The sequence below is a fragment of the Canis lupus genome, chromosome 27, assembly GCF_003254725.2.
Source record: "Canis lupus dingo isolate Sandy chromosome 27, ASM325472v2, whole genome shotgun sequence".
Classification (NCBI taxonomy): domain Eukaryota; kingdom Metazoa; phylum Chordata; class Mammalia; order Carnivora; family Canidae; genus Canis; species Canis lupus.
Window position 1 is genome coordinate 13,735,071 of NC_064269.1, and position 27,001 is coordinate 13,762,071.

Genomic DNA, 27,001 nt, shown 5'->3' on the forward strand with positions numbered 1-27,001 from the left:
GAATCAGAGATTTGTCATGATGCAGTCAATCACTGAGCTCTTTATGTTACATATACTATTAAATTTCAAACTTTGACGACTCTGATTAATGTTTGTACTTGTGAAATTTGGCAGACTACGGTTATTTTTAAGTCAGCAATGTCCTCAGTTGTCATTTTGATGAACCAGCCCAGTCTTGATATTTTTAACCCTAGAACTTTTATGTTTTCTTTCTATATAATACTCAAAAATCCTGTTTCATCACTGGCTATTTTTAAGTTCTCTGTGAAAGATGACAATAAATGTCATGTCCTTTACTCACTAAAAAATGAAGGGCTAATTTTTTCAAAAGACTTTATGTGCAAGTTTTCTTTTAGAAGGAATCAATATACTTCTAACTTCTCCACCATGATTTCTTTCTGGAACCAAACCAGCTATCTGACCTTGCCCTGTGAATATTTTACTTCCTCCTGAGGGTGTATGTGTGACAGTTTTAAGGCATTATTATTGTCTGCCCAGTTAAGACCTTGCTCTTGACATTTCTTCACTGTTTTCATGTTACTGTTAATTTGCCAATTTTAACTTTACTGAAAATTTTATATTCGCTTTTAGTCATTTTTATGCCAATATGATACATACAGAGGTCCTGTCCTACTTTTTCTATATTTACATGCCATTCCACTCTTCTTGCTTCCAATCTTCCCTTCTCCATAGGACTTCAATGTACCTATGTATTTAAGATTCAATGTATTTAAAGTATATTCTTTCCCATATAGTAACATTTTTTGATACATTTATGTATTCATTTTCCTACTACTGGTGAATTGAGGTGCCTCAAACTCCTAGCCTTTATAGACAGTTATACAATGAACGTCCTCTTAGATATCTCCATATAACCTCTGTGAGGGTATTTCTTGGGTATGTATCCAGGGATGGGATTTCAGGGCTTTAGGATATTATTTAATATTTTAATATTTTATCAGGTCTTTTCAGATTATTCTCAGAAGTGGATTCATATATTTTCATTCTGAGCATTTGTATATTATAAGGGTTTCCATTCCCAACTATCCCCCTGCCCCCCAATACTTTATATTATACAACTTTATACCCTTGGTCATCTGGTGGGTGTATATTATTATCTAGTTGTTTTAGATTTACATTACTCTGATTATTAAACACATTAGTTATTGAGAATTATGTTTCCATGTATGACTATCCAAATGCTTTACCCATTTCTCTCTTGGTTTTCCTGGCTTTTTCTGGCTGATTTGAAGGTATATCTTACGTGTTACATACATCAATTCCTCATAGTCTTCACTCCTGAAAATGTCTAACCCAAGTCTGTCACCTCCCTGTTAACCTCTTTGTTGATATAGTCAACAGTTTTTCCCTTCATTATTTGTGCATTTCATATCTTTAAGATACTGTTTTACACTGAAGTTACAAGATGAATTCTTATATTTCTATTAGCTTATAGTTTTATCTTACACATTTAAGATTTACATTATTTTGAATATTTTTTAAATTTTCTATTTTTTTTAAGATTTTATTTATTTGTTCATGAGAATACACGGGGGGGGGGGAGCGGCAGAGACACAGGTACAGGGAGAAGCAGGCTCCATGCAGGGAGCCCGACGCGGGACTCGATCCAGGGTCTCCAGGATCACGCCCTGGGCTGAAGGCAGCGCTAAACCACTGAGCCACCTGGGCTGCCCATATTTTGAATATTTTTTATGGTATTAAAGTAGGGAATCCAATTCCCTTATATTTAGTTGGTTTTTCATTCACCAATTAAAATATGGTCTGTCATTTTCTATGGTTTGTTATGGTGTCTATACCATATGACAAGTGCATATATATCCATGAGTATGTTTATGACATGGAACTTTACTCTTAATCTTTAATAAGGTTTTTAAACTTCCCCCATAAAGATCCAGTGTATTCACTGTTCATTATTCATAGGTTCATTGTTAGGTATTGTTGTTCTTATTTTAAATGTTATCTAATTTTCTATCACATGTTCAACCTGTTTATTTTTGGTATAGAAAAAATATTAATAAAATTTACAGGCTAATTTGATTAACCCAAGACTGTGATACTGCTGCACACTAATGGAAGCAGGCATCCTTGCCCTAGTCTAAAACAGTAATGTCCAAAGCTGCTTCACTTAAGTATGATGTTTGCTGTAGCATTTGCTGTTTACTGTTTACTGGGCCATTGGAGTTCTTTTAGATATCTAGTTGTCTGGGGATCCCTGTGTGGCGCAGCGGTTTGGCGCCTGCCTTTGGCCCAGGGCGTGATCCTGGAGACCCGGGATCGAGTCCCACATCGGGCTCCCGGCATGGAGCCTGCTTCTCCCTCTGCCTGTGTCTCTGCCTCTCTCTCTCTGTGTGACTATCATAAATAAATAAAAATTAAAAAAAAAAAAGATATCTAGTTGTCTGAATTGGGTATTTTTATAATTAGGTGTGATAATACACATTTATAGAGTAGTCTTGAAAATGGTCTGGTCATGAAACCGTTTTATATTGGGGGAAGTGGAGAGATGATGGCGGTATAAGGTTTTAGATACTATTTCAACTTCTTAAATAATTATCGAACTGATCATATTTTCCATTTCATAGTGTCCATCTTTTTTTCCAGAACTGGTCTATTCCATTGCGGTAGTCAAGTTATTAGCTTATAATTTGTTAATATTTATTCATCTGTTTTGTGCTTAATCTGAGTGACAATTCATAATAGAGGTTACCCATATTTCACTTTGTGTTCATTTATATTTCCTCTCTCATCCTTTTTAATGAGTCTTGCCAGAGGTTTATCTATAGTCTAAGTCTTTTCAAAGAATCAGTTTTTGTTAAAACCAAAGGAGCTATTCAGCTCTAGTGAGGTATGGTTTATATAAATAAAATTCTCCACTTTTTTCCTTAGTTTTTATTTAAGTTCTAGTTAGTTAACATACAGTGCAATATTGGTTTCAGGGTAGAATTCAGTGATTCATCACTTACATACAACACCCAGTACTCATCACAAGTGCCCTCTGAATCCCCATCACCTATCTAGCCCATTCTCCACACCTCCTTCCATCATTCAGAGTTTGTTTTCTGTCCTTAAGAGTCTCTTATGGTTTGTTTCTCTCTCTCTTTTTTTTTTTTACCCCTCCCACAAGTTCATCTGTGCTGTTTCTTAAATTCCACAGATGAGTGAAATCATGTGGTATTTTTTTCCTCTGACTTATTTTGCTTAGCACAATACATTCTAGCTCTGTCCATGTTGTTGTAAATGATAAGATTCCATTCTTTTTGATGGCTGAGTAATATTCCAGTGTGTGTGTGTGTGTGTGTGTGTGTGTGTGTGTGTATTCATTCATCAGTTGGTGGACATTTGGGCCCTTTCTGTAGTTTTGGCTATTGTTAATGCTGCTATAATATTGGAGTGCATATACCCCTTTGATTCTGTATTTTTGCATCCTTTTGGTAAATACCTAGTAATGCAATTGCTGGATAATAGAATAGAACTATTTTTAACTTCTTGAGGAACCTCCATACTGTTTTCCAGAGTGAGTGCACTAGTTTGCATTCCCAACCAATAGTGCAAGAAGGTTCCCCCTTTTCCACTTCCTCACCAACACCTGTTGTTTCTTGTGTTAATTTTAGCCATCCTGAGAGGTGTGGTTTGGACTTGTATTTTCCTGATAGTGATGTTGAGCATCTTTTCATGTCTCTGTTGGCCATCTGGATGTCTTATTTGGAAGAATGTCTATTCATGTTTTCTGCCCATTTCTTACTGGATTATTTGGTTTTTGGGGTGTTGAGTTTGATAAGTTCTTTATAGATCTTGGATACTAACTCTTTATCAGATATGTCATTTGCAAATATCTTCTCCCTAAAGTTCACCACTTTTAAGCGAAAAGTATGAATTTTGAGTTTTGTCAAATGTATGTACAATCATATTAGAGCATAGCTTTCTTATGACGAGATCAGTCTCATGACACTTCATAGTTAATCTTTACCTCCCACTCCTAGCCCCTGACAACTCCTCAGCTGCTTCTGTAGCTAAAGATTTGCCTTCTCCAGAATTTCATATAAATAGACTCATACTGTATAGAATCTTTTGTGTCTGGTTCTTTTAACTATAATACTTTTGAGACTCACTCATGTTGTGTATATCAGTCATAATTTCCTGTCTTTTACTAAGTAATATTATATCATAGATATTAATTCTTCCAGTCCATGAGCACAGAATATTTTTCCATTTGTTTGTGTCATCTTCAGTTTTTTCACCAGTGTTTCCTAATTTTCAGTGTGCAGATTTTTTACCTCCTTGGTTAAATTTATTGCTAAGTATTATGTTTGCTGCTATTTTATATGGGATTGTTTTCTTAATTTCTTTCTCCAGTAGTTAATTGTTGGTGCATAGAAACACAACTGATTTTTTCATACTGACTTTGTATCCTGCAACTTTCCTGAATTATTAGTTTTAGCATTTTTTTAAAACTGGAGTCCAGTGGTTTTCTGTATATACTGTATCAGCTGCAAATAGAACAATTTTCTTCCTTTCAGTTTGATTGCCTTTTCTTTTTTCTTGCCTAATGATCTGACTAGTGTTTCCAGTGCTATTTTTTTTTAAGATTTTATTTATTTATTCATGAGAGACACACAAGAGAGAGAGAGAGAGAGGCAGAGACACAGGCAGAAGGAAAAGCAGGCTCCATGCAGGGAGCCCGACGTGGGACTCGATCCCGGGTCTCCAGGATCAGGCCCTGGGCCGAAGGCAGTGCTAAACCACTGAGCCACCCGGGCTGCCCTCCAGTGCTATTTTAAATAAAAGTGGTGAGAATATACATTTTTATCTTCTTCCTGATCTTAGAGGAAAAGTTTTCAGCTTTTCAATGTTTAAGCTGTGGGCTTGTTATATATGATCTTTATTGTGTTGACATACATTCTTTCTGTACCCAATTTGTTGAAAGTTTTTATCATGAAAGGATGTTGAATCTTGTCAAATGCTTTTTCTGTATCTATTGAGGTGACCATATGACTTTTATCCTTCATTTTGTGAATGTGGTGTATCACATTGATTTTGCATGTGGAACCACCCTTGCATTCCCTGAAATAAATACCACTTGATTAATTTTGTGTGAGATTGATAATGTACTATTGAATTAGGTTTGCTCATGTTTCACTGAGAATTTTTACATCTATGCTTTATCAGGGATATATTGGCTTATAATTTTCCTGTAGTGTCCTTGTGTATTTTTGGTACTGGGGTAATGAACTTATAAAATGAATTTGGAAGTGTTCTCCCTTCTTCTATTTTTTTGGGAGAGTTTGGGAAAGGTGGGCATTAATTCTTTAAGTATTTGGTACAAATATTTCTTCCTTCAAACCTTCCAGTCCTGGACTTGCCTTTGTTTGGAGATTTTTTTATTACTGATTCTGTTTCTTTACTAGTGATTGGTCTATTCATATTTTATGTTTCTTCATGATTCAGTCTCAGCAGGTTTTATGTTTCTAGGAATTTGTCCATGTCTCCCAGATCATTTTAATTGTTGGTGTACAATTATTCATAGTAGTCTATTGTAAATTTTAGTATTTTTGTGTTGTCAGTTACAATGTTTCCTCTTTCATTTCTGATTTTGAGTCTGTCTTTTCCTCTGAATGTAGCTAAATTTTTTGATTAATTTTAGGTATTTTTAAAACAATTTTATTTATTTGAGAGAGGGATAGAAAGAGCCAGGGAGCACAAGCAGTGGTCTGCAGCGGAGACAGAGGGAGAAGCAGGCTCCCTGCTCAGCAGGGTCTCCATCCCAGGCCCCTGGGATCATGACCTGAGTTGAAAGCAGACTCAACTGATTGAACCACCCAGGTGCCCCAATTTTAGGTATCTTTAAAGAAAACAGCCCTTAGTGTCATTGGTCTTTTCAGCTATCTTGTTAGTTTCTATTTATTTATTTCCACTCATATCTCTGTTATTTCCTTCCTTCTACTAACTTTGGTTTTAGTTTATTCTTCTTTTTCTAGTCCTTGAAGTATAAAGTTGGGTTGTTTATTTGATATTGTTTTTCCTTCCTGTAGGTGTTTATTAGTATAAACTTCTCTCTTACAACTGCTTTGATATATCGCATAGGTTTTGGTATGTTGTGTTCCCACTTTCATTTGTCTCAAGATACTGATTTCCTCTTGTTTTCTTCTTTGAACTATTAGTTGTTTAAGAACATGTTGTTTAATCATCATGTAGGGGCACCTGGGTGGCTCAGTTGGTTAAGCGTCCAACTCTTGGTTTTGGCTCAGGTCATGATCTCATGGGTCGTGGGATCGATCACTGCATCAGACTCCATGCTCAGTATGGAGTGGTCTTGGGATTCTCTTTCTCCACTCCTTCTGCCCCTCCTCTGCTCACTCTCATTTTCTCTGTTAAATAAATAAATAAATCTTTTAGAAAAATATCATGTAAATGTGAATATTTTCTAGTTTCCCTCTTATAACTCATTTCAAGTTTCGCATCATTGTCAGAAAAGATGCTTGATAGGATTTCATTTCTCTTCATTATATAAAACTTATTTTGAGGCCTTACATAGGATCTAGCCTAGAGAATGTGCACTTGAGAAGAAGTTGTATTCTGCTACTACTGGATGGACTGTTCTGTATATATCTGTTTTATCTGTCTGGTCTAACATGCACTCTAAGTCCAGTGTTACCTAGCTAATTTTCTTTCTAGATGATCTGTCCATTTTTGAGAGTTGGGTAATGAAGTCACCTACTATTACTGTATTGATATCAATTTCTCCCTTCAGATGTTAATATTTGCTTTATAGGTTTAGATGTTCCTATGTTGAATCATAGATAGTAACAAATGTTGTATCTTTTCTATGAGTTGACCCCTTTATCATTATATAATGACCTTTGTCTCTTGTTACAGTCTTTGGCCTACAGTCTGTTTTGTCCAATACAAATATAGCCACCCCTATTGACTTTTGGTTTTCATTTAAATGGAATATTTCTCTATATACCTTCACTTTTGGTCTAAGTGTGTTCTTAAAACTGAGGTGAATTCTTTATAGGCTTTTTAATCCATTCAGCTACTTGAAGTCTTTTGATTGGAGAATTTAGTTTATTTATATTTAAAGTACTTACCAAAAAAAATTAAAAAAAAAAAAAAAAAAAAAAAAATAAGTACTTACCAATAGGTATGGACTTACTGTTGCCATTTTGTTAATTATTTTCAGGCTGTTTTTAATTCCTTTGTTCCTCTCTTCCTCTCTTCCTCTGTGATTTGATGATTTTCTATAATGGTATGCTTTTATTCTTTTCTCTTTATCTTTCATGTATCTACTATAGGTTTTTACTTTGTGATTACTAAGAGGCTTACATAAAATATCTACAGTCACAACTGTCTATTTTATGGTGGTACAACCTAACTTCAAATGCATACTAAAGCACTACAATTTTACATTTTGCCTCCCACATTTTAGGTTTTTGATGTCACAGTTTATATCTTTTTATGTTATATATCTATTAACATTGTTACAGGTATAGTTATATTTAATAATTTTGCCTTTCAGCTTTTATACCAGAGTTTTAAATGATTTGTCCACCACCATTATAGTATTAGAGTATTCTGTATTTAATTATATACTTACCTTTATTAGTGAGTTTTATACTTTTATAAGTTACCCTGTTACTAATTAGTGCCCTTTCATTTCTGCCTGAAGAATTATTTTTAACATTTCTTGTAAGATTGGTCTAGTGGCAGTGAACTCTTTGAACTTTTGTTTGTCTAGAAAACTCCTTATTTCTCTTTCCAGTATGAAGGCCAACTTTGCCACAAATAGTATTCTTTGTTGACAGTTTTTTTCTTTTAGTACTTTAAGTGTATCATCCTATTTCTTTCTGGCTGCAAAGAGTCTGTTTAAAAATCCACTGATAGGGGGAGCCCGGGTGGCTCAGTGGTTTAGCGCTACCTTCAGCCCAGGGCATGATCCTGGAGACCTGGGATTGAGTCCCACATCAGGCTCCCTGTATGGAGCCTGCTTTTCCCTCTGCCTGTGTCTCTGTCTCTCCCCCGCACCCCACCCCGTGTGTCTCTCATGAATAAATAAATAAAATCTTTTTTAAAAAAACCACTGATAGTCTTAAATCTTTTGATTAACAATTGCCTTTCTCCTGTTGCTTTTAAAATTCTGTCCTTATCCTTAATATTTGACTACTTATAATGTGTCTCTCTCTGCATCTCTTTAAATTTGGGCTTTCTGGAGCTTTAGATCTGTTTCCTTTCCCAGTTCAGGGAACTTTTCAACCACTATTTATTTGAATAATATTTTTGCCTCTTCCTCTTCTCTTCTGGGACCCCTGTGATGCATATATTTATTACACTTAATGTGTTTTGTACGTCCCTCAAGCTGTCTTCACTCTTTTCATTTTTTTTTTTTTTTTTGCTCCTAATTACATAAGTTCCATTGTCCTGTCTTTGAGTTCTCTGATCCTTTCTTCCACTTAATCTAGTTTGTTTTTTAATCCCTCTTTGAATTTTTCAGTTTACTTACTGTGGTCTTCAGTTCTCTTGCTTCTGTTTGGTACTTGTTTATATTTTCTGTCTGTTGTTCAGTTTGTTCATACATGGCTTTCCTGACCTCATTGAACCTCTGTATGACCATTATTCTGAAATCTCTATTGGGAAATCACTTTTCTCCATTTCATTAACATGAGTTTCTGGAGATATATCTTGTTCTTTTGTTTAGAATATATTTCTTTTCCTTCGTTTTCCTTGGCACTCTGTATTGTTTTTTGCATATTAGATAAAACAGTCACACCTTCTGGTCTTGGCATCTTCTGGTCTTGTGTAAGAGACAGAACTCACTGATCACCCAACTTGAGCTCCTTGTTTCCTTTCAAGTTTTTATGACTTTCCAAACCATCATCTTTGTTCTTAGTGTCTCCCAGTAGTTGAAGGTGTGCCAAGACCTGTCAGTGTCCCAAAGAGGATGGCAGTAGCACCTAGATGCAGACTGATTAGAAGCTAGGTCCTAAAGCAGCAGCTGATAAGGTATGTTGTGAAACTCCTTCCAGGGAAAGACTGGGAATGGGCATTTTTCCCTGCTCCTTTTTTGCTGAGCCTTGGGGTGATAGCAAGGTGAATACTCATGTACCCATTAACAACCAGTTTGCTGTAGTCATGTGGGACTTCAGAACTACGTCATTTGGAGTCTATCCTTTGGGTGACAGCCTTCAAAGTTGGGGCACTACATATATGGTCTAAACCCTTTGCTCCTTAGGGAAAAGCTAGAGGTGAGAGTTCTTTCTTAATTGTGTGATGGTTATGTCAAGCATGGAGTTTATGGCAAGAGTGTTTCTTAGTCACCTGTATGTAGGAAATACTTAACTTGTTTCTGCATTTCTCTCAGAGGAAATTGCTCTTTTTATAGCTATACATCTTGGTGTGTCCATGTGAGGAGAGCGGTTCAGAAGCTTCCTGTGTCTTGGTGTGAACCTCTCTACTGTGACATCCTTGCTGTAGAGTGTTGGTTCTACTATCTGTACATCTTTTTGAGGTGAAATTTTCTCTAAATATTATGCCCTTATTTTGTTGCATTGTATGACTTGTTTTAATTTATTTGTAAGACTTTTTATATATTCTTAACAAGTGATAAGGCCATTTCTCAAGGTGGTCTTTGCAGCAAACAATCTTGAGAGATAGGTAACACTTTCCCTCAGAGAAAAAGCAAGCTTCTTTCCATTTACTAGGAAAGTTGTATTACCTCCCATAATGTAACCCACTGCATTGCAGGCATCCATAATAGGTACTTGTGTTACCCCGACATACTTAGAGGTCAAGGGGGAGCCATTGCCACTCTATATGATATTCATGCTGTTCGCTCTGCCTTCAGTAAAGTCCTGTATCTCTGACACAAGAGTTTGTGTCTTCTGCTTTGACATTCATGAAAGAATAACAAGCTAATTATTAGCATACCAGTAGGGTAAAATCTTAGCTGACAGGGCATAATTCAGTTACTTGAAATTAGTATGGTTCTTTCAAGGCTTGCTTTTAAGCTTTGTCAGGGCAGTTCCAGAACTTGTTTCAGTCTTGTTCCACAACTGAGGCAATGTCTTGCTAAGGACTTGACTCAGTGTCCTTGTGTGTCTACTCTTTTTGGTGGGTACCCAAACTATTCTTGGCTCCATTTGAGCTTTGGGAGCTTATCTGCCCTTTTGGTGGCTCATTCTCTGGCCTCAGTTGTTTTTCTTCACGCCAACACACTGAGCGTTACTCAACAAAGACTCCAGGAAAATGAAGACATCCAGAGTACTCTCCCTCTGTACCACTCTCCTTTTCAGTACTCTGAGTTCCCTCTCCTGTGCTATAGTCTAAAAAGTAGCTGTGGCATTTGTGCAGCCTGCCTCATTTTCTCCCCTGCTCTGAGTTCTTTGACCTGTGTTGCCTGTTGTACAAACTCTAAGAAATTCTCTTTCTTGTTTTCACCTGATTTTCTGTTTAAGGTAGTAGGATAAATTCAGTACCTGTTATTCCATCATTGTTGTAAACAGACATTCCGTTTCTTGATTTTTTCATGTAGACTGCTTAGCTTGTTTTCGTTCTTTCATTTACTGTTAAAAATCTATTTAGAGCTCTGTACTTCACCCCCACTGCTTCAGATGCATCTCACACAGCCTTTGACGTGGAGGACTTTTACTGTCATTTGGCTCTTAGTGTTCTTTAATTTGTCTTGTTACTTCCACTTCATTTAACTATGAATTTAACTGTTTAGTTTCCCAATTTTTTTGTTTTTATTATTGATATGAAGTTTTATTGACTTTTATATAGAGATTATTGTGCATAGGTTAACCTCTTTTTTTGAATTTGTCAAGATGTCCTTTGTAGTCTGATACATAAAGCATTCATGTATTCTTGAAAAAAGTGAGCATTATATGTTGGCTAAAGTTTATATAATATATACTTAGATTGTGGTTGTTGAAGGTATAATTCATACTATGTATTTGTTTTCCTACTCAGTCCATTTTTCAAAAGTGTTGTATTAAAATTTCCAGAAGAATTTTACCTGTTTTCTGTCATGGTTCTATCAGTTAGTGGTTATGGATTAGGTGGATATATATCTATGAGCATTATACTATATATATATATGATATATATATTACATGTCATCTATAGTGATATATTGCTTTTCATGAGCAAATTAATTGTGTCTTTTTAAATTGCTCTAATATTAAGTATATAATTTTATTTGGTTAACATTTATCTTATATATATATATATATATATATATATATATATATTTCCATCTCTTGCACCAGTCTTTCTTTGTCTTTTGTGGACAGTTTAATGTTAGATATTTTGTAAATCTGATCTGAGTCTTTGATGACTGAATTTGACAAATGTATTCTTAACCATATTTATTGTATGGAAGATTTTATTTATGCCATTTTTTAAATTGAAACATAGCTGACACACAATGTTACATTAGTTTCAGTTGCAAACATAGTGATTTGACAATGCTTTACATTATGCTTTGCTCACCACAAGTGTAGCTGCCATTTGTCAACATACAGCAGTATCACAGTACAGTTGATATTCCCTATGCTGTTGCTATCATCCTCTATAACTAATTAATCATCACTTACTTCTGTCGTCTTGTTTCATGTTATTATTCACTATGTGTTCTTTTCTTCTTCTTCTTCTTCTTCTTCTTCTTCTTCTTCTTCTTCTTCTTCTTCTTCTTTCTGTTTACAGCTCAGGCTTTATTCTTTTGGTCTGAAAATTAGAAATTCTATTTTTTTCTTCTGTCCAGTATCTCTAACTTATTAAGATTTATTATATTTCTTTTTCTCTTCTAATGTGTAGAACTTGATGTCTCCATCTTCCCCCTCAGTAAGAATCAGCCTTTGAACTCACCTCTCTACTAGGATCTCTCTTCTTTTCATGTTGACATCATCTGGAGTTTTTGTTCTATGTATGTGTTTTTTTTAAGTAGGTTCCATGTTTAGCATGGAGCCCAACACAGGGTTTGAACTCATGAGCCTGAGATCAGGACCTGAGCTGAGATTAAGAGTCAGAAGTTTAACCCACTGAGCCACCCAGGCAACCCTGTTCTATATTTCTTATTCTATTCTATTTTTAATTCTATTTTTTTCTATTATTTTATTGTTAATCATGTAACAATAGATTTACTAAGTTGTTACTTGCCAGTGATTCCCTTATTTGATCTGGAATTCATTTCTCTTCTTGTTGGAATACATCCTGCAAGATATTTTTCAAAAAGGATCTGTCATTGTGTGGTGCATTTTGTGAGACTGGTACTGCTTCTTAGGCTAGGCATCTGTGAGCACTCCAAAACCACTTCCACTTTTCTTCACTGTTTCATTCAACAGCTGTTTGCTTAGTGGTTCCTGCTATGTACCAGGTATTACCCTTGGTCTGAGGAAGGAAAGCCAACAAAAACCTCTGCCCTCTGGGGGCAGAGGGTGCAGAGAGAGCAGTAGAGAACACTTGGGCCTGATCTGCAATCTTTGGTAAAGGTTCCACATTCCAGCAGAACTCAAGAGCTGCCATATTGTTACCTTATTATTTCTGAAGAGTACGCAGTAGGAGTGGCTGCTTTCTTTGTCACATCATGATGACTAGGCAAGTGATATTTTAATGAGGGAATTCTGGGAGAGAAAAAGGTCCAGATTGAGCCTTTCCCAATCCGTCTCCATTCTGTGGTTTTTGACTCTGCCTCTTTAGATTTTATCTTTGCCATCCACATTAGGACAGCTGCTTCCTGCTTCCCTGGGTGTTTTGTTGTTGTTGTTGTTGTTGTTGTTGTTGTTGTTGTTGTTGTTTTAAGATTTTACTCATTTATTTGAGAGAGCAAGAGAGCACAAGCTGGGGAGGGGCAGAAAGAGAGAGAGAGACAGACTCCCCACTGAGCAAGGAGCCCAACATGGGACATTCCAGGACACTGGGATCATGACATAAGCCAAAGGCAGAGGCTTAACCGACTGAGCCACCCAGGTGCCCCTCTCCTGGGGTTTCTTATGTATTGGTATTTTTGTTGTTATTGTTGTTTTATTTGCTAAGTAAGATTCTGAAAACCACCAAGATTCAATATTATCTATAATATCTCTGGGATTCAGCTGCAAAAGGAGTCCAGCAGCCTATAGTTAGCTCTTCATCTTGTCCAAAATTGGTCGTCCTAGTGGAACTAATTATTATTATAATTAATTACTGTTATTAAGGGATGAAGATGCAAATGAGAATCAATGCTAAGAGAGTTTTCACAGATGATTATCAAATACATCCTTAATTTGAAAGAGAAAAGGTATGAAATTTAATTATGTACATTGTCCCTAAACCTAGAAATTACCAGAATCTTAGGAAGTTTAATCTGCTGAACTCCTAGGGAAGTTAACCATTGTAGGGAGAAGCTGAGGCTCACTGTGAGTACCCTTCTCTACATGGTTCCAGGTGGCTGGACTAGCTCCTACCTCCAGCTCATCACAAGAGTCAGGAATGAGTGAGCACCCTCTAGTCAGAGTGTCAGAAGCAGCCTTGAATTTCCACAGAAGCAGAGTCAGAAAGCTCCCATAAAAAGCAGCTGCATATGACTAAATCGTGTTGTCCATCTGCCAGCAATCTGGCAGCATGCCTTACACACCTTTGATCTTAAACCATTTACTACTCATGTCTGTGCAGTCCTAATTTTGAACACCCTTACTGCCCTTGACTGTCGTTTATTTATTTATTTATTTAATTTTTTTTAAAGGACTTTAATTTTGGATTTTATTTTAGTTTATTGCTCAGTAATTTCCTACTCAGAAACTTCTCAAACCTCTTTCTGGGAAGGATGCCAATACTGCAGAAGGCAGTGGAAGTGGACGTTTGTCTAGAAGTAACTAGAAAAAAAGAAAAAAACATGTAAGTTTGGGGTACGGATTTTACATAGAAAAATGTAAGCTGGAAGGTGAAGCAAATGCCAAGAAAGGGTTAAGGCTTTATAAAAACACCTTTTATAATTCTTCTTATACTTTTGCTCACTAATTTGTATTAAATCTAGTTATAACCAAGGACAACAAGATGAGGCAACAGTATCATAAAACAACAACAAAACAGGCTGTATAACCTAAAACAATGTTTTTATTTAGTGACCAAACAAAACCATTGACCTTATAATAATGTCAATAAGTGAAAGAAAACATTAGGACACTGGTGATGTTCTAATGTAAATAAAAAGTGGTCATTAACAAAAGACAAAATTTTATTGTTATTTTAAGCTAAATTTAGTCAAGATGAGAATGTTTTTGCCAAGGTGAGATTTTGAACATAATCACTCTGCCATGTGCTCTAGGGGTGTAGTAGAAGCACATAATAGAATACAGTGTTGCCTTAAGCTCATGAAAGAGCAGTGGAATACCAGTTGTGATTAAAGTAAAAAATCAGAGGGATGTTCTTCCTTTAGCTAAACTAACTAAGCCACGCACACACACTCAGACTAAGGCTCACACACACGAACACATAGCCCCACCAGGTTGTAGTAGAGAATGTTTTTCCTGTCAGAGAGTCTTAGTGAATCACAATTTGTTGAACTGAGAATCTGAGCCCTGCAGCTGTCAGACGTGTTCTGTGGGTTCCCAAGGTTGTTGATTTCCTCTGCCATAACAGATGGAGTGCAAGAGAACAGAAGAGAATATCCATCTAACAGGAGGCAGGCATATTAGTATTCCAATGTATTCATGTATTCAAGCCAGGCAATGGTTATATCTGAAAAAAGTACCTTAGTTATCAAAATATCACCTATAACACATTAGTAGCTTGGCAGTGGTTATATCCTTTAAAAAAAAAAAAGTCACCGAGGTTTATCCTAGTATTAACTATACCGTGTAGGTGGGTAGAGCATAAATACATAATTCACCATCCATAAGTATAGACTAAAGTACATTTGCTTCAAAGAAATTATTAAATTATAAAAATAAAGATGTTTATTACAGTGTAGCAACTATTAAAATTTGTCATATTCATGTAATAATATCACATACTAGGATTGCTAATATGTTTGTACTTTAATTATTCAAGAAGGAACTATATTTGCATTTGACACAGTAGACAGTACTGCACAGGGAGGCAGGTAACCAGGTCCAAGTCCTTTTAAGGGCCCTAAAGCACCTTTCTTAAAAAGGGGGACATAGTAGTACCTTAACTACTCCAAATGGCATAATAGGCCAGAACTCCTTCTCTTTTCTTCCTCCCCTTTTTTTTTATTGTAAAATTTTTTTATTGTGGTAAAAATAGCTCATTTTACCTTGTCTTTTATTTCAAACACCTGTTATTTATTACTGAAGCGTGGAGACATGAAAAGACAAGGAGAAAAGAACTAAACATTTATGGATTCCCTGTGTATTAGGGAGTCACTTTCTTTTTTTTTTTTTTTTTTTTTTTTGGGAGTCACTTTCTATGTTGTTTACCCTCATTCTCTCCTCCACCTCCAAAGGAAAAAAAAACCTGAAAGAAGAGAAATAGGAGAACTGATATTCATTCAGTACCCACATGGGTACATTATCTGCATTTTCTCATTTATTTCCCAATGAAGTTCCGTAAGCATATTTTATTAACTATCATTTAAACAATCTAGACTCAGAATAAATAAATTGTCCAACACAACACAGTTAAAAATGTGGCTGAATTTCAAAACAAACCTCCTTGACCACTTTGACTTTGCCACTGAAGCACTTCAGATTCACCTTCTAAATATTCATTATTTCTCTATCTTCAGATCTTTATTTCTACACTAAGGCTTGCACTTATTCATAGATTTAACATTGTGTTTTGATTTGTTTTTTGTTTTGGGTGTTTTTTTTTTTTTTTGGCTGCTTTGGATGTGTTTATAAGTGGTATGTCATCAGCATTCAGCAATATCTCCAAGTATGTCATGAGCATTCAACAATATCTCTAAATATGTCATGAGTATTCAGCAATATCATGGCGATAAATTAAAGATTAACACTTTCTTCTGAAATATTCATGGTAGGCAAAACAGAGCATGGAATCCAAAAAAAATTGAATGGTGATTTTTTTTTTTGCTACATTATTGACAGATGCAAGCTGTTCATATTTTGTTATTGGGTAAATTTGTTAGTCCTATTGTAAATGCCATCCTTCTCATCTTGTAAAACTAATTTTAGAAAAGAAAAGCATATTTAAAATAGAATTTGGTAATTAGAAGAAATGACTTATCAAGGAATTACATGATTGGAAAATTTATTATTTAAATGGAAATGGAAAGATTTTAGTATAATCTATTTTTATTTGAAAGTGGATAACTACAAAATACTCATTTTCTTCTGTTCTCTATACTAAAGGTTTCTAAACATGGAAAATATATGTATGCCAGAGATGTATGAGCATTATTTGTTTCTATCCCTATGGCTAACCCCTTTTTAAATGTAATAAAAATAAAGGATATTTTTTTAGTTTTTAGAAAGTTGGTTGGAAATGTAGACTCTCTGGTTCCATTCTCTTTCCAGTCCTCAAGGAAGGAGAGAGCATCCAGGCTGAAGTAGATGCAGAATCAATGGAGAAGGAATCAAGTAGGCCCGTTCCAATGGCATGTAAAAGAGAAATTACTCCCAGGACAAATATCCAGTTCAGATACTTTACAGACCTTTTAGAGCTTTTGTTTCATAGGCCAGAGGGCTTCTACAAAGGGGGGGTTCCGTGAAATAGATCTGATTCTATTTCCAAAACAATGTATAGGGGAATATATAACCATAGTACTCAAAACTGATCATCTGAGACTTTCCCATTAAAACATTGCTCCACATTGTAGATAGGTTCTATATCACATTAATAGCATCTATCAGGTACATTATGGATTTAATAGAGTTTTGTGAGAGCCCTGGGCTTCTAGCTTCCTTTTTCCTATAGGAAATCTCATACTGAGAGCCACAGTTAAACTTTTGGAATCTTGTAAATTAGGGATCATTTCGTGAAGTCAATGAACATATATTTCATTTCTCAATTGAGAAAATTAAATAAGGAAACAGCACAATTTAAATTTGCCCACTAGGTCTATAAATAATACATGTGTGTTCTTTCATCGTTTTATATATTGATGAATTTTTATGAATATATAAATATTTGAAAGACTACATACCGTTACTTATAAAAGCCAATAAAACAAAATGGCTTTCCTATTTAGAAGGTTTAGAAATCTAAACAAAAGGCAAATCAAGGCAATTGACTACTTATAAAAAGATCAAGTGTACATTTTATTACTCCCTAATAGACATTGCAAAACAAATTTTATCTACTTTGTCTTCCCTCATAATCATTTCACCTACTTTCATACTTCAAGGAAAGTGGGAAAAATATTACTGCAATCATCTCCACATTATCAATCTTTAAAATAATCACAGAACACATAAAAACTTCCTATGTTTTAGTAGTGCTCACTTTAATAAGAATTTTAGTAGGTGTTTTAATATTTACTTGGCTTGAATGGTGCAACTGAAATTCTCTGCTAACATCCCATCCTCATCCTCTTGGTTGCTCGGCAACGTAGAACAAAGGAGAGACCCAGCGGAACAAAAAAGCAGGTTTAACTATCACAGAAATGAAACTATTTTTTCAGATTAGATGAAACTCCAGGGAAAATTATCTTTTGATTTATATATCTAATATGTGTGAGTATGCATGTATGTACATAGAAATTTAATTCCCATAAGAGGTAGGGACAGTTACCTCTGATGAAATTTAGTTAACAAGCTTGCTTAGTTATTCAAATAGAGATTCAATAGTAATTAAGGTGGTAATTTGCCCATAGCCTGGGTTTCTTTCCTTAAGATAGGAAATGAAAACTGGAGTTACTGCCTTCAGGGATTGAGGAGTGGGAGGTATAAAAGCCAATAGAAAAGCTGTGCTGCCTTATAGTTTCAGTTGTAAACAGCTGTTCTTTATGTGCAAGAATTGGAGCCTATGTAATGTAGGTGAATTTAATGACAAACAAGGTTGCCTATAATGATAAAGTTGAAGTGTTTTCAGGATTTAGGATCCCTTTCAGAGTATAAGAATCCTTTTAATCAGATGTTTGATTTCACTGGAGAAGTAAAATTGTAACTATACTCCTTATGACAGATATAATTTAACTTAAGGAGAAATTATTATTCATCACAGCCAAAGAGATTTTGAATTAATAATTCCAAAGGATTTCTCATCCATGAGAGACAGTGGAATGAGTTACAAATGGAAGTATGGAAAATTTTTTTTCTAAGCCTAGGGCCATATCAACATCTGTTTGAATTTGTAGCAGGACTTTTTTCTTTAGGTTAAAAGGATATATGCATGATTGCTTCCTGAAACTTCTCTTGATGTGTGATTCTGCAGTGTGCTTTAGAATATTGATATTTATAGTTCTTAGATGTCTTCAAGAGTAGCATTCTACATTAAAATCAACATTTGTAAGATTTAAATGGAGGAAGCTTTACTTCTACACATCTACTGTACTTTTATTCAAAATGGCTTATTTACTAAATGTATTTACTAAAGAGAAGTACAGTTGACACTTGAGCAGTGTAAGAGAGGCACCAACCTGCAGGACAGTTGAAAAGTCTGTGAATAACTTCTGACTCCCCCCAAATTTAACTACTTACAGCCTACTGTTCACCGGAAGCTTTACGAGTAATATAAACCATTAATTAATACATACTTTGTATGTTATGTATTATATACTTAGTTTTTATAATAGAGAAAAAATTAAAATACATTTATTGTACTGTATTTACTGAAAAAATATCCGTGTATAAGTGGACCCACACGGTTCAAACGTGTATTGTTCAAGAGTCACTATAGTCTTAGACTGTATTTGTAAATATGAAAGGGGGGAAAATATGCGACAAAATGAAGCAACTCTTCCAGAGACTTAATTTAAATCATGGTGATATATTCAGCCTACAGTTTAGTTTTATTTTCAGCTAGTCATCTACAGCCATGCTTCCCACAGAGGGAGGTTTCCATACTCACAGCCCACTGAGCAACTTGGATGAACAGTATTACAGGCTACTTATGAGCATATTACATCTGGGATCTGTGGAGAACAGCCAGAGCAGCGAGACAAAATGCTGGTCACAGGCTCTTCTCTACGGAGATTTCCTACTTGCTTGATGCTCACTGCTTTTCTTCTGTACAATGTTCAGAATATAGTAAAAAAATAAGCATATTTCTCCCTTGTTTTTCTGATTTTATAATTATTTATGTGGACACAAGTTCTATTCTATAGGCATATTTGTGTTCTTCAAGTTAATTTAGTGACCTGTAGCTGAAGCAGTAAACTGAAGTAGCCATGGTAATGCTGAGACTTGGTTAGTTTGCCTTCTTGTGTCAGGAAGCGGTGTGCCTTTTGTGTGTGCGTAAGTATGTATGCATATGTTCAAAGGAGCAAAAATACAACAAAAACAGTGCAGACGATCCATTAGTACAGTGACATGGCAGAGTTACATCTTGCTAAGTATCCAACAGATACAGATATAGATGTATAAAGCAAGGTGCACTAAGAGCTCTGAATACAAAAATAAATAGAACATTGCCTTGTTCTCCAGTGGCTCCTAGTCTAGTTTACTTGTCTGCAGCAGAGCAGAGCATATAAAGACAGACCGGAGCTTGAAATGAGGTCTGTCCTTCTATCAGAAAAGGGCAGATAGCAGGACATGGAATTCATCTGCATTGTCTTTGATGTCCAGTCTAACCAACAAGAAAACTGTCCACAGAATGGGGTAGGGGAGAGACTGCCCTAACTTGAAGTCCTGAAGTAACCCAAAAAAAGAAAGGAAGTGTGCAAAGAAGAGTTAGCTAACATGCCAGGCCTAAATTGATATCCTTACAAAGGCTGGTTTGTAAGGTTTGCCTTTGGCTGGTGTTTGGGAACTTGAATGATAAACAGTTGCCTATAGTGATTTAAAACTTTCTCTAAATGGCAGGAGTACTGTGTCTCAACTATTTTTACAAACAATGTGTTTATACTGAACATTTATTTTCCTCCCAGGAGACTGAATTTTTATATGTTCTAGGCAGAGAATGCGCATGTGACTAGCCCCCAATAAAAGTGCTAGGCACTGATTCCTTAATGAACTTCTCAAGTAGACAACATTTCACAGGTGTTGTCACAACTCTGTGCTGAAGAAATTAAGTGCATCTTGTGTAACCCCACCAGTAGACTTGTAGAAGCATATGCAGTTTCCTATAGACTTCACACTAAGAGCCTTGTCCCTTACTGATTTTACTTTGAGTCCTTTTGCTGTAATATATAACAGTCGTAAGTAAAACAGCTTCTGCGTCCTGTGAGACCCTCTAGTGAATCACTGAGCCTAAGGGTGGTCATGAGCACTCCCAACAAAGGCAGAATCTGAATTTTAATCAAATGTATCATCAGAAAGTCTGATGGAGAACAGTAGCTTATCTATTGTTAAGTCTTCATAGAAAACACCCAAGAGATTTTGGTCCAGTGTGAAATGTCCTTCTTCTTCTCTGACAGTTATAAGAGACATTCAATCTACTCTGCTTTTCCCACCTCCCTACCCGTTAGTTTTGAGGAACAGAAAACTCAAGCTACATGAGAATTTAGCGATTTTCATAACTGAACAATTTAAGGGTAGAGTTTGGTTCAGTTTGATGCTCAGCTTAAATGATGCATTCATTTCTGGATTCTGCTGATCACCTTCTCCAGCGAGGTCTTCCCTTACTCTGTTACAAGATGGCTCTTGCAGGTCCAGCATCATACTGTTTCTTTCAACAAGGAAAAGCGAAATTTGAAAATTGGAACTCATGAGTTCAGTTTTTGCTGTGTGTCCACCTGAACCACAATATTAAGCACTACCACCCAACACACCCAGTAAAGGAAATGGCATGAGCCTCCCCTCCCCCTGAAAAATCAATACTAAGACTATTTTCCAGGGGTGGAGTATAGTGAGAAGCCACAAACATAGCCAGTGTTTGTACTACCTTCACCATCCCCACCACTTAAGGATCACTGATCATCTTAGTAGATGCAAAAAAAGCATTTGATAAGATTTAATATTTATTCACAGTGAAAACTAGCAACAAGAGGGTATAGAAGGAATATATATTCAGTATAATAAAGGCCATTATGACAAGCCTGCAGTTGATATAATCAATGGTGAAAGGTTGAAAGCTTTTCTTCTAAGATCAAGAAGAAAAGTACCTGCTATCATCACTCCTGTTCAACATAATACTAGAAGTCCTAGCCAGAGTAGTCAGGCAAAAATAGAAATAAAAAGCACCCAAATCAGAAATAAGAAGTAAAACTGTCTCTGTTTGCAGATGGCATACTGTTAAAAAAAATCCTAAAGACTCCACCAAAAACTGTTAGAACTAGTAAGTGAATTAAGTAAAATTATGGGATACAAAATGAACATACAAAAATCAGTTTCAGTTCTATACTATGACAGTATATTATCTGAAAAAGAAAGAAAATAATCTTATTTATAGTAGCATCAGAGAGAAAAAAATACATAGAAATAAATTTAACCAGGGAAGTGAAAGAACTGTAAACCAAAAACTCCTTAGACAATGATGAAAAATTGAAGAAGACACAAATAAATGGAAAGGTGTCATGTTCATGGATTAGAAGAATTAATATTGTTAAAATAGCTATACTACCCAAATCTATCTATAGGTTCAGTGAATTCCCTATGTAGATTCCAGTGGTATTTTTTAACAGAAAAAGAAAACCCTAAAATTCATATAGAACAACAAAAGACCCTGAATAGCCAAAGCAATCTGAAGAAAGCAAAAAGCTGTGGCAGTATCACACCTCCTGATTTCAAAGTTTATTACAAAGCTATAATAAAAGAATATGTTACTGGCATTAAAAACATATATAGACAGGGAAACATATATAGTCACACACACATATGTGTGACATATATATATAAAACATATATAGTCACACACACACAGTACTGTGTGACTACTACTACTCACTACTACTGTGTGACTCAGTAGTTGAGCGTCTGCCTTTGGCTCAGGGCATGATCCTGGGGTCCTGGGATTGAGTCCAGTATCAGGCTCCCTGCAAGGAGCTTCTTCTGCCTCTGCCTATGTCTCTGTCTCTCTGTCTCTCTTGAATAGATAGATAAAATCTTAAAACAAAAACCGCATAGACAAATGGAACAGAATCAAGAGTCCAGAATATGTCTGTATGTATATGGCCAATGAATGTTTGACAAGGGAGCCTAGAATATTGAATGGAGAAAAGATAGTCTCTTCAGTGAGAGCTGCTGGAAAACTGGATATTCACATGCAAAATAATGAAAGTGGACTCTTAACCTTAAACCACTCACCAGAACCATCTCATGAGAGATTAAAGATTACTTAAGTATTAAGACCTGAAATCATAAAACTCCTAGAAGAAAACATAGGGAAAAGCTCTGACACTGGTCTTGGCAGTTATTTTATGGCAATGACACTAGAATCACAACAATAAAGCAAAAAGAAACTGGAACTACATAAAATGGAAAAGCTCCTATATAGTAAAAGAAATGATCAGCAAAATGAAAAGGCAGCCTATGGAATGGGAAAAAATACTTGCAAACTGTATATCTGATAAGGCATTAATATGTAAAATATATAAAGAACTACAGCTGGAGCAAGAAAAGCAAATAATGTGACTTAGAAATTAGCAAAGGACTTGAATAGACATTTTTCCCAAGAGGATATACAGATGGCCAACAGGAGCATGGAAAGGTGCTCCACACCTCTCATCATCATTGAAATGCAAACCAAAACCACAATGGGATATCACTCACACTTGTTAGAATGGCTGCTATCAAAAAGAAGATAAGTGCTAGTGAGGATAAGGAGAAAAGGGAGCCATTCTGTGTTCTTGGTGGGAGTGCAAACTGGTGCAGCTACTATGAAAACAGTATGGAGGTTCCTCAGAAAATTGGTAATAGGACTACCATACTATCTAGCAATTCCACTTCTGGAGATATTTCCAAAGGAAACGAAATTATTATCTGGAAGAGATATGTGTACTTTCATGTTCATTGCGGCATTGTTTACAATTGCCAAGACATGAAAACAGCCTGTTATTTACATCAACATGAATGACCTTTAAGGACTTTATGCTAAATGAAATAAGTCAGAGAAAAATAAATACTGTATGATCTCACTTATATGGGAACTAAAAAAAAAAAAAAATCATAGAAACAGAGCAGATTGGTCGTTGCCAAAGGTGAGGGAGATCAGTGAAGGTGGTCAAAGGGTACAAGCTTCCAGTTACATATAATGTACGACATGGTAGCCATGGTTCATGCTCTACTGTATATTTGAAATTTGCTGAGAGAATAGGCCTTAAAAGTGCCTTAAAAGTGCAAACCACACACATACATAAATTATAACTATGTGAAGTGGGAGATCTGTTAATAGGATCTCACAATATATACGTTTCAAATTTTACAAATCACTGGCCTACATGGTGAATTTTATAGCTTTGCTTTCAATATTTTCGTGCCTTTTGGAGAAATTCTGCCCAAATAATCTGTCCTATACAGTATTTTGATTAAAGGACTGATCACATAATTTAGTGCCCACTTCTGGAATCTTTTTTATTTCAATTAAGTCCTATACTTTAATTAATGGGATAAAAATCACATTCAGTTCAGAATATTATTCAGATTTTCTGTAAGTAATTGAGCCTATGCCTACCAGATCAATTTAGAATTTCACCTTATTTTTCCATCTAGATTTGCTAATTGGACTCCAAATTATTACTGTATTCCTGTGGCCTTTTAATTCTGTCTCTTTCCCTTATTGTCTCATAAGCACAGTAATTTAACTTTCCATCACCTTGAAGAAAGGAAATGAGCTTTTTGTGAACAAATGTTTCCTGGAATGTGGTCGACCTTTTATATGCAACACAATAGGGAATAAGATGCAGAATAAGACATTGAATTCTTAAGAGAATACATTTCCCAGTTGCTTAATTCTTTTGAGTTTGGACTTGAAGCTGGGCCATTTGCCTCATTCACAGTAGATAACTAAAATTATATAAATTATGTAAATATTTTAAATATTTTTTTAAAAGATTTTATTTACTCATATGAGACACAGAGAAGAGAGAGAGAGAGAGAGAGAGAGGCAGGCAGAGACACAGGCAGAGGGAGAAGCAGGTTCCATGCAGGGAGCCTGACATGGGATTCAATCCCCGGTCTCCACTCCAGGATCAGGCCCTTGGCTGAAGGTGGCGCTAAACCACTGAGCTGCCCCCCACCCCCCACCCCCGCTGCCCTATTTTAAATATTTAAATTCCATTTATATCCCACAATATTTAAATCCCTTTGTATCTTTTTTCTGTTAGCCTATAAGGGGTAAACGAAGATGACTGAAATAGGATACACGAGTTCCAAGGCAATGCAAATAAAATGCCACCCCTGTCTTTAAAATGTTGAGCCTGCCTTAGACATACCTTTCTCTAGATTTCACTTGGGTAAAGAAAAGGGATATTCCTTTTTTTTTTTTTTTTTAAGGAATATTCCTTCTTATTTGTGCTTTTAAGTACACCTGGCAGAGCTTAGAAACAACGTGAGATCTTCCATGGTGTGTTCCGAGGATGAACTACCGTCTATTATAAGCAGCATGAACAGAGCAATGAAATAATACTGCACATTGGTAGGGGGAAAAGAGGACACATTTCAGGTTTAAAAATCACTCTCTTATATGCATTTTTTTTTCACTCTTCAGTTCTTTTCCTCCTTTTTCTTCCATCTTTTCATTTTACACACAAAATTGTAGAATGTGTTAAATATCCCATAAAGTCACACCGTTTGCACATTTAATTTGTTTATGCTGAAAGAGTAATCCATAGAGATATAAATAGTGTGGGTGACTATGGTTCCATTCCATGAACATATGCCCTAGACTGAGCAGTAAAGTGGGAAATTGCAATCTGCTGTTTTCTCCTGAGGTCTCAGTTCCCTGTGTGTCTCATAATGTGAATATAATGCTGACTTGAGTGTGATTCCTTAATTTAAAGATAAATATGTTCTATATAAAATAGACAAATCAGCTACTTGCCTGGTGTTTAACTGGAGAATAGTGATCTGTTCAGTGATAGAGGGGAAATTCCTGGCTGCCGTGGAGCTCTTGAATGGTAGAATATAGTACGTCAGTATTGTTTACCGCGACTTAAGGGTAAGCCAACAGATTTTTAAATGTAATTGTGAGGGTCTTTGTAAACTAATCATCTGCACTCCATCATCCTCATCACCATCATCTCTTTTCCCAAATGATGTGAATATAGGAATTTGTCAGATTTCTCTTATATTTTCAACAGTTTTGTCTTTTCTTGGTTCTTTTCTGTGTAGTAATTTGATAATTCTCCACAGTCTGAAAAAGAGACATTTGACCCATCAAATCCAATTCTAGAAATGTATTCTAAAGGAATATTCCTACAAATAGAATAGATGATAAGGCTTTTTATAAGAATAAAAAAAGGAATGAAAACCTAGATTCCCAATGGTGATGGACTGTTTCATAATGCTAACTTAATATAATGTTATACTGTGTAGTCATTAATGATAATGGCTGATTTTTATCAAGAGTTTATTTTAAGAATGTAGCATAATTCTTAACAGCCATAGGATTTTGTAGGTCTGCTTTAAAAATATCTAACATGCATTTATGTGTTTATGCATGTGCACATATTTAAATTTATGAACATATTCATCATATCAGAAAAAATCTAGAGGAATATAACAAATGTAAATAATAGCTGAAGGAGGAGAAAGTGATTTTTTTAAGTATCTTGTATTTTCGAATTTTTCCAAATTGAAGATATTATACTTTATTTGTGCCATTAGTTAAATTCTCTGACTGTGCTGTCAGTAGAATAACCACTGACCATATGACTATTTTAATGAATGTTAATTGAGATTAAATAAAATTTAAAATTCACTTTCTCAGCAGGACTTGCCACCTTTCCAGCTGTCCTATTGGACAGAGCAGATACAAAATATTCTAGTCATCACACTGAGTTCTGTTGGAAGGGGTTGCCTGACTTGAATAAAAGGTCTTAGTCTAGCAGCAATTCTTTGTAGAAACATTAAAACATCCCCACCCTACTACTTCAGCAATGTAGTTGCTACAACTCTTCCTACATGCTTGCAGTAGGCAGTTGGGAATTGTCACAGCAGCTGTCTGTTAAGCAAAAGTAGGGAGACTGTGCAATTGAAAGATGCATTTGGGCTTACCTTACGGGCTGTGAAGGCCGCTGTGAAGGCCCGCAGCAGCCTAACTGTGCTCTTTCAGATTGCTTGATCTATTCTAACATCTGCTAGTCATATGCATAGCAGGTGTCAGCATCCTCTTTTGTAACGGATGGAAAGATTGAATCTCAGAAAGACTGACCAAAAAAACATAATACTTCTCTTACTCCAGAAGTCTCTAAAATTCGCAGGAATACTGATGAGAAAATAACTATTAAGATCAGTTGCTTGGGGATGCCTGGGCGGCTCAGGGGTTGGGCATCTGCTCGGTTCAGGGCGTGATCCCGAAGTCCTGGGATCGAAGCCCACATCAGGCTTCCTACGTGGAGCCTGCTTCTCCCTCTGCCTGTTCCTCTGCCTCTCTCTCTGTGTCTCTCATGAATTTAAAAAAAAAAAAAAAAAATGCTTGCCCTCTGGAAAATAAGCCTTGAACTAAGGGTTACAACCTGTTTTTCTCTTCAGTGTGTGTGTGTGGGGGGGGGGCAGTTGTTATTTCTTCTGTTTCTCCATCTTTGTGGTAAAAGTGGGGACATACTATTACATTTCCACTCCACCATTTCACAAGTTGAAATTCCAGTAAATGAGAAAAGGACATTTTTTCCCCATGCAGGTAACTTGATTGCTATAACTATAAAAACTGTAAATATTTTTAGCTCACTATTGGCAAAATAATTTGTTTCTCAGTAGAAGTATATGTAACTTTGTAAGCTTTGGTTATGTAAAAATTGTGATAAATATGATGAAGGGCAAGATGTTTTACC

General features: G+C 35.7%; 1 protein-coding gene across 1 annotated transcript in view; it reads left to right on the plus strand.

Moving 5' to 3' along the window:
- Nucleotides 1–27,001, plus strand: part of SLC2A13 (solute carrier family 2 member 13) — a 363,418-nt gene that overhangs the window by 189,665 nt on the left and 146,752 nt on the right. The gene's annotated exons all lie outside the window — the stretch shown is intronic.